Raw genomic sequence first — 7,605 nt, forward strand, 5'->3', positions numbered from 1 at the left:
AAGTTAGTGATTCCCGTAACATGCACGTATGGTGAACCGCTATGTTAGGAAGTCAGAGCATAATTGATCTATTGATTGTAATCCTTTGTGTTGCGGTCGGGATCGCGCGATGGTTTACACCTACCAACCTTTCCCCTAGGAGTATGCGTTTAACACTTTGTTTTGATTACTAATAAAAACATTCGCAACAAGTATGTGAGTTCTTCATGACTAATGTGAGTCCCTGGTATAAATTCACTTTCACCTTCCACCATTGCTAGCCTCTCTAGTACCGCGCAATTTTCGCCGGTGCACAAACCCACCATATGCCTTCCTCAAAACAGCCACCATACCTAGCTACTATGACATTTCCATAGCCATTCTGAGATATATTGACATGCAACTCCCACCGTTCCGTATCATGACTTGTGCCATCACTCTCATATTGCCATTGCATGATCGTAAGATAGCTAGCGAGATGTTTCAACGTCATACGCCAAGCTAGACCGTTGCACATCCCGGTACACTGTCGGAGGCATTTCCTATAGAGTCATCATCATTCTAAGCTTCGAGCTCTAAGTAAATAAAAGTGTGATGATAATCATTATTAGAGCATTGTACCATGTGAGGAAATAAAAAAATGGGCCAAAGTTGCCCACAAAAAAAGAGAGATATGGAAAGAGGCCAACGAGCCCAAAAAGAGAGAGAGAGAGAGAGAAAAAGAGAGAAGGGACAATGCTACTATCTCTTTCCACACTTGTGCTTCATATTAGCACCATGTTCTTCATGATTGAGAGCCTCTCGTTTTGTCACCACCATATACTAGTTGGAATCGTTATTATATAACTTGGCTTGTATATTCCAATGATGGGCTTCCTCAAAATTGCCCTAGGTCTTCATGAGCAAGCAAGTTGGATGCACACCCACTAGTTCTCCTTTTGAGCTTTCACATACATATAGCTCTAGTGCATCCTTTGTATGGCAATCCCTACTCATTCACATTGATATCTATTAATGGGCATCTCCATAGTCCTTTGATACGCCGAGTCAATGTGACCATCTCCTCCTTTTTGTCTCACAACCTCCACCACACTCTATTCCACCATAGTGCTATATCCATGGCTCACGCTCATGTATTGCGTGAGAGTTGAAAAGGTTTGAGAAAGTAAGAGTGCGAAAACAATTACTTGGCCAATACCGGGGTTGTGTATGAATTAAATTAGTTGTGTGGGGATGATGGAGCATAGCCAGACTATATGATTTTGCAGGGATAACTTTCTTTGGCCTTGTTATTTTGAAAGTTCATGATTTCCTTGCTAGTTTGCTAGAAGTATTATTGTTTTCATGTCAATAGAAAACTATTGTTTTGAATCTTACGGATCTGAACATTCATGTCACATGAAAGAAGTTACAAAGGACAACTATGCTAGGTAGCATTCCACATCAAAAATTCAGTCTTTATCACTTCCCTACTCGAGGACGAGGAGGAGTTAAGCTTGGGGATGCTTGATACGTCTCCAACGTATCTAATTTTTTTGATGGTTCCATGCTATTATCTTGTCAAACTTTGGATGTTTTGTTTTCCTTTTATATATTTTTTGGGACTAACTTATTAACTCAGTGCCAAGTGCCAGTTCCTGTTTTTTTGTGTTTTTGACCCTTTTCATAGGAGGATTTTAAACGGTGTCCAAATGGAATAAAACTTTCGAAAAGATTTTTTTTCGGAACAGAAGATACGCACGGGATGCGAGAACTAAGGAAGAGGCCACCAGGGGACGCCACAAGCCCACTAGGCACGGCCAGGAGGGGCGCCTAGCAGGCTTGTGGGCCCCCTGTGGCTCGTCTGCCCTACCTCTTCCGCCTATAAATTCCCGAAAAATCCAAAACTGCGCGAGAGATCCACGAAAATACTTTTCCGCCGCCGCAAGCTTCTATCTCCGCAAGATCCCATCTGGGGCACATTCTGGTGCCGTGCCGGAGGGGGGATTCGGATATGGAGGACTTCTTCATCAACACCATGGCCTCTCTGATGATGCGTGAGTAGTTCACCATAGACCTTCGGGTCCATAGCTAGTAGCTAGATGGCTTCTTCTCTCTCTTGGATCTTCAATACAAAGTTCTCCATGATCTTCATGGAGATCTATCCGATGTAATCTTCTTTTGCGGTGTGTTTGCCGAGATCCGATGAATTGTGGATTTATGATCAGATTATCTATGAATCTTATTTGAGTTTCTTCTAATCTCTTATATGCATGATTTCATATCCTTGTAATTCTCTTCGAGTTGTGTGTTTTGTTTGGCCAACTTGATCTATGATTCTTGCAATGGGAGAAGTGCTTGGTTTTGGGTTCATACCATGCGGTGACCTCACCCGGTGATAGAAGGGGTAGCAAGGCACGCATCGTGTTGTTGCCATGAATGGTAAAAAATTGGGGTTTACATCATTGGTTTGAGTTTATCCCTCTACATCATGTCATCTTTCTTAAGGCGTTACTCTGTTCGTCATGAACTCAATACACTAGATGCATGCTGGATAGCGGTCGATGTGTGGAGTAATAGTAGTAGATGCAGAAAGTATCGGTCTACTTGTCTCGGACGTGGTGCCTATATGTATGATCATTGCCTTAGATATCGTCATGACTTTTCCCGGTTCTATCAATTGCTCGACAGTAATTTGTTCACCCACCGTAATATTTACTATTTTGAGAGAAGCCTCTAGTGAACACTATGGCCCCCGAGTCTACTTCACATCATATTTTCAGCCTTACACTTTTACTTCGTTGCACTTTCCACCTTCAGATCTCACTTTGCAATCAATCTTGAAGGGATTGACAACCCCTTTATAGCGTTGGGTGCAAGCTCGTTTATGTTTGCGCAGGTACTCTCGACACTTGGCTTGATTCTCCTACTGGATTGATACCTTGGTTCTGAAAACTGAGGGAAAGACTTACTGCTCCTGTGCTGCATCACCCTTTCCTCTTCAAGGGAAAACCAACACAAGCTCAAGAGGCAGAAGGGTGCGTCTCATCCTTTGTGCATCAGCATGTTTACGGAACATGCGACATGGGGGCGACATGCGTTGGGTGATCGTCGCGAGGCCACTGCACGAAGATGTTCGGCACCGAGGACCCCAAGAGGTTACGTATACGAGGGTAAGACCTTCATTAAAAGCTCTTTCACTTGGATTTAGCGATGCTGCAGGGATGAACCCGAGCACATATATTGTGCTAGGTTCCTTCATGGAATTATCAAAAGAAAATCGTCCCTCGCATGGTGCCCGAGGTGACTAAGCGCCAAACTGGCAACAATGCATTTCAAGCAAACTCCATAAGTTTTGAAGGGAAATAAAATGGTTTACCACACAACCAAAAAGCAAGAACTTCAAGAGGGCGGGTCCTCACGCCTCAGGATAGCGAAGCCTGAAGGGTGCCCTTGATCTCGAGTGAAATGGAGCTTCACCTGACGATCACCTTGTCGTGGGAGCTCCGGGTTGCTTGACGAAGCATGTTGTGGAGGCATATCTCTCAGAGGTCGGCAGCCTCCCACAGCCCTGGGAGGCCGCGAGGCCCGATGGCACGCGAGGCACTTGTGCGAGTCATGCTGACCTTTGGAACGTAGCCACGACATTCTCCAGACCAAAGGGCATGCGAATACGGCCACCGGGGGCGCCTCGGCCTAGCCCCACGCATGCAGGCTAGAAGGAGCTCCCGGAAGCGACCACATTGAGGCCCGTGATGTCAACCCACATGCCACCACCATGGTCCCCTCGGGGGTGATGAGGCTCCTGATGAAGCGCTCTGTACGGCACCCGCCGTGCATGGCGCGCGCCTCCCGCCGCCCGTCGATCTCCTGGGTAATGAACTCCCATGCCCCCGACGCTCGTTGTCGTACTCCTTGCTCATGAGGACGCACGTTGAGTGATACATCTCCGTCGTATCTACCTTTCCAAACTCATTTGCCCTTGTTTTGGACTCTAATTTGCATGATATGAATGGAACTAACCCGGACTAACACTGTTTTCAGCAGAATTGCTATGGTGTTGTTTTTGCGCAGAAATAAAAGTTCTCGGAATCACCTGGAAATTTATGAGGATTTTTTGTGGAATATATAAAAAATACTGGCGCAAGAATCAACCGAGGAAGTGGAGCATGGTGCCCACAAGCCCACCAGGCGCGCCCCCCTGGCCGCGCCTAGCAGGCTTGTGGGGCCCACGTTGCTCCATCGCCTCCAATTCCAGCTCTATTTAGTCCCTTTCGTCCGGAAAAAAATCAAGGAGAAGAGTTCATCGCGTTTTACGATACGTAGGCGCCACCACCTCCTGTTCTTCCTCTGGAGGGCAGATCTAGAGTCCGTTCTGGGCTCCGGAGAGGGGAGATCGTCGCCATCGTCATCACCAACCTTCCTTCATCGCCAATTCCATGATGCTCTTCACCGTTTGTGAGTAATCTCATTGTAGGCTTGCTGGACGGTGATGGGTTGGATGAGATCTATCATGTAATGGAGTTAGTTTTGACGGGGATTGATCCCTAGTATCCACTATGTTCTGAGATTGATGTTGCTACTACTTTGCCATGCTTAATGCTTGTCACTAGGGCCCGAGTGCCATGATTTCAGATCTGAACCTATTATGTTGTCGTCAATATATGTGTGTTCTTGATCCTATCTTGCAAGTTGTAGTCACCTACTATGTGTTATGACCCGTCAACCCCGGAGTGACTATAGCCGGAACCACTCCCGGAGATGACCATAGTATGAGGAGTTCATGTATTCAGTAAGTGTTAATGCGTTGGTCTGGTTCTTTATTAAAAGGAGAACCTTAATATCCTGTAGTTTCCCTTAGGACCCCGCTGCCACGGGAGGGATGGAAAATAGATGTGATGCAAGTTCTATTCCCTAAGCACGTATGACTACGTACGGAATACATGCCTACATTACATTGACGAACTGGAGCTAGTTACATATCTATTCGTGTTATAACTGTTGCATGATGAATAACATCCGGGATAATTATCCATCACCGATCCAATGCCTACGAGTTTTTCCTACTGGTCCTTGCTACGTTACTTTGCCGCTACTGCTGTTACCGCTGCTACTGTTACTCTGTCGCTACTGCTGTCACTGCTGCTACTGTTACTCTGCTGCAACTACTGTCACTTTGTTGCCACTGGTTACTGCTGCTACTGTTGCTATCCTACTACTCTGCTACTGATACTTTTCTGCAGATACTAAGTCTTTCAGGTGTGGTCGAATTGACAACTCAACTGCTAATACTTGAGAATATTCTTTGGCTTCCCCTTGTGTTGAATCAACAAATTTGGGTTGAATACTCTACCCTCGAAAACTGTTGCGATCCCCTATACTCATGGGTCATCATTGAGGCGCTCCTCCTGGTGGTGCCCGAGCACATCTCCTGGTGTAGCGGCCAAGTCAGATGCCTTCGAGGTGGAAGCCCCCGAGCCCGACCCGAGGGAGGCGTCGAACGCGACTTCCTACGCCGGAAGGGGGAAAGCACCCACAACGCACGTGGGGATTGTGACCTTGGCCTGGACCATCGGACCCTTCACTTTGGCGAAGCCAGAGGCGGGCAGTGACTTCTTCTTGTTCGGGGTCCGGCCTCGCGAGGCACATTGCCTCCAAAATCGTTGGAATGCTTTGCTGCAGCTGTGGGAAATATGCCCTAGAGGCAATAATAAATTGTTTATTATTATATTTCCTTGTTCATGATAATCGTTTATTATCCATGCTAGAATTGTATTGATTTGAAACTCAAATAAATGTGTAGATACATAGACAACACACTATCCCTAGTGAGCCCCTAGTTGACTAGCTCGTTGATAAAAGCTGGTCAAGATTTCCTGGCCATAGACAAGTGTTTTCACTTGATAACAGGATCACGTCATTAGGAGAATGATGTGATGGACAAGACCCAAACTATCAACGTAGCATATGATCGTGTCAGTTTGTTGCTACTGTTTTCTGCATGTGAATTTATCTGTTCCTATGACCATGAGATCATGCAACTCCCGGACACTTGAGGAATACCTTGTGTGTACCAAACGTTGCAACGTAACTAGGTGACTATAAAGGTGCTCTACAGGTATCTCCGAAGGTGTCTGTTGGGCTGGCATGAATCGAGACTGGGATTTATCACTCCGTATGACGGATATTTATCTTGGGACCCACTCGGTAATACAACATCACAATAATCCTTGCAAGCAATGTGATTAAGGAGTTAGTCATGGGATCTTGTATTACGGAATGAGTAAAGAGACTTGCGAGTAACAAGATTGAACTAGGTATGGAGATACCGACGATCGAATCTCGGGCAAGTAACTTACCGATGGACAAAGGGAATAGCATACGGGATTAACTGAATACTTGACATACAAGTTCAACCAAAGAAGATCTTCGTAGAATATGTAGGATTCAATATGGGCATCCAGGCGCCGTTATTGGTTATTGATCGTAAAGTGTCTCAGGTCATGTGTGCATAGTCCTCGAACCCGCAGGGTCTGCACACTTAAGGTTTGGTGACGTTTCAATATAGTTTAATTATTGATGTTGGTAACCAAAGGTTGTTCGGAGTCCCAAATGAGATCCCGGATGTCATGATGGTTTCTGGAATGGTCCAGAGACAAAGATTGATATATAGGAAGTATCCATTTGGCTTCCGGAAGGTTTTCGGGCATTACCGGTAAAGTACCAGGAGTGATGAATGGGTTTTGGAGTTCCACCGGGAGGGGCCACCCACCCGGGAGACAACCAAAGAGGCCCAAGGGTGGCGCGCCAGCTCTTAGTGGGATGGTGGTCAGCCCAAAGGAGGCCTATTTTGTCCAAGGGAGAAAATGAAAGGAGGGTGGGCCAAAACCGAATTGGGGAAGGAGGACTCCTCCTTCCAAGTTGTATTGGAGGAGGACTCCTCCTCCTCCTCTTGGTTCGGCTGAACCCTAGGTCCTTGCCCTAGGGTGCCACCCTCCCCTCCCTCCTATATATAGTGGAGGTGAGAGAGGCTTTTGGCACCTCAAGCCAAGGTGCAGCCCTCTCTCCTCCACCACTTCGTGACACCCCGTAGCTAGTTCGTGACACCCCGAAGCAATGCTCGCCAACAGTGGTATCAGAGCTAGGTTCATGTGTTGATATCATCTCGAGTAGAACGCAAAAGAGTCTATGGGCGTTCATGTTAAATTTTCTGCCCTTCTTAGTCTTTTCTTGATTCGGTGGTATTGTTGGATTGAAGCGGCCTAGACCAACATTACTCGTATGCTTACGAGAGACCGGGTTCATCGACTAACATGCAACTTGTTGCATAAGGATGACTGGCGGGTGTCTATTTCTTCAACTTTAGTTGAATCGGATTTGACCGAGAAGGTCCTTGGAGGTTAAATAGCAATTCACATATCACCGTTGTGGCTTTGCATAAGTAAGATGCGATCATACTGGATACCCATAGCAGCCACGTAAAATTTGCAACAACAAATTAGAAGGTGTCTGACTTGTTTTTGCACGGTACGCATGTGATGTAATATGGCCAAAGACATGATATGATATATTGGATGTATGAGATGATCATGTTGTAATAGTTAAAATAGCGACTTGCACGTCGATGCTACGGCAACCGACAGGAGC

This window comes from Hordeum vulgare, chromosome 3H (assembly GCF_904849725.1).
Source record: "Hordeum vulgare subsp. vulgare chromosome 3H, MorexV3_pseudomolecules_assembly, whole genome shotgun sequence".
NCBI lineage: Eukaryota > Viridiplantae > Streptophyta > Magnoliopsida > Poales > Poaceae > Hordeum > Hordeum vulgare.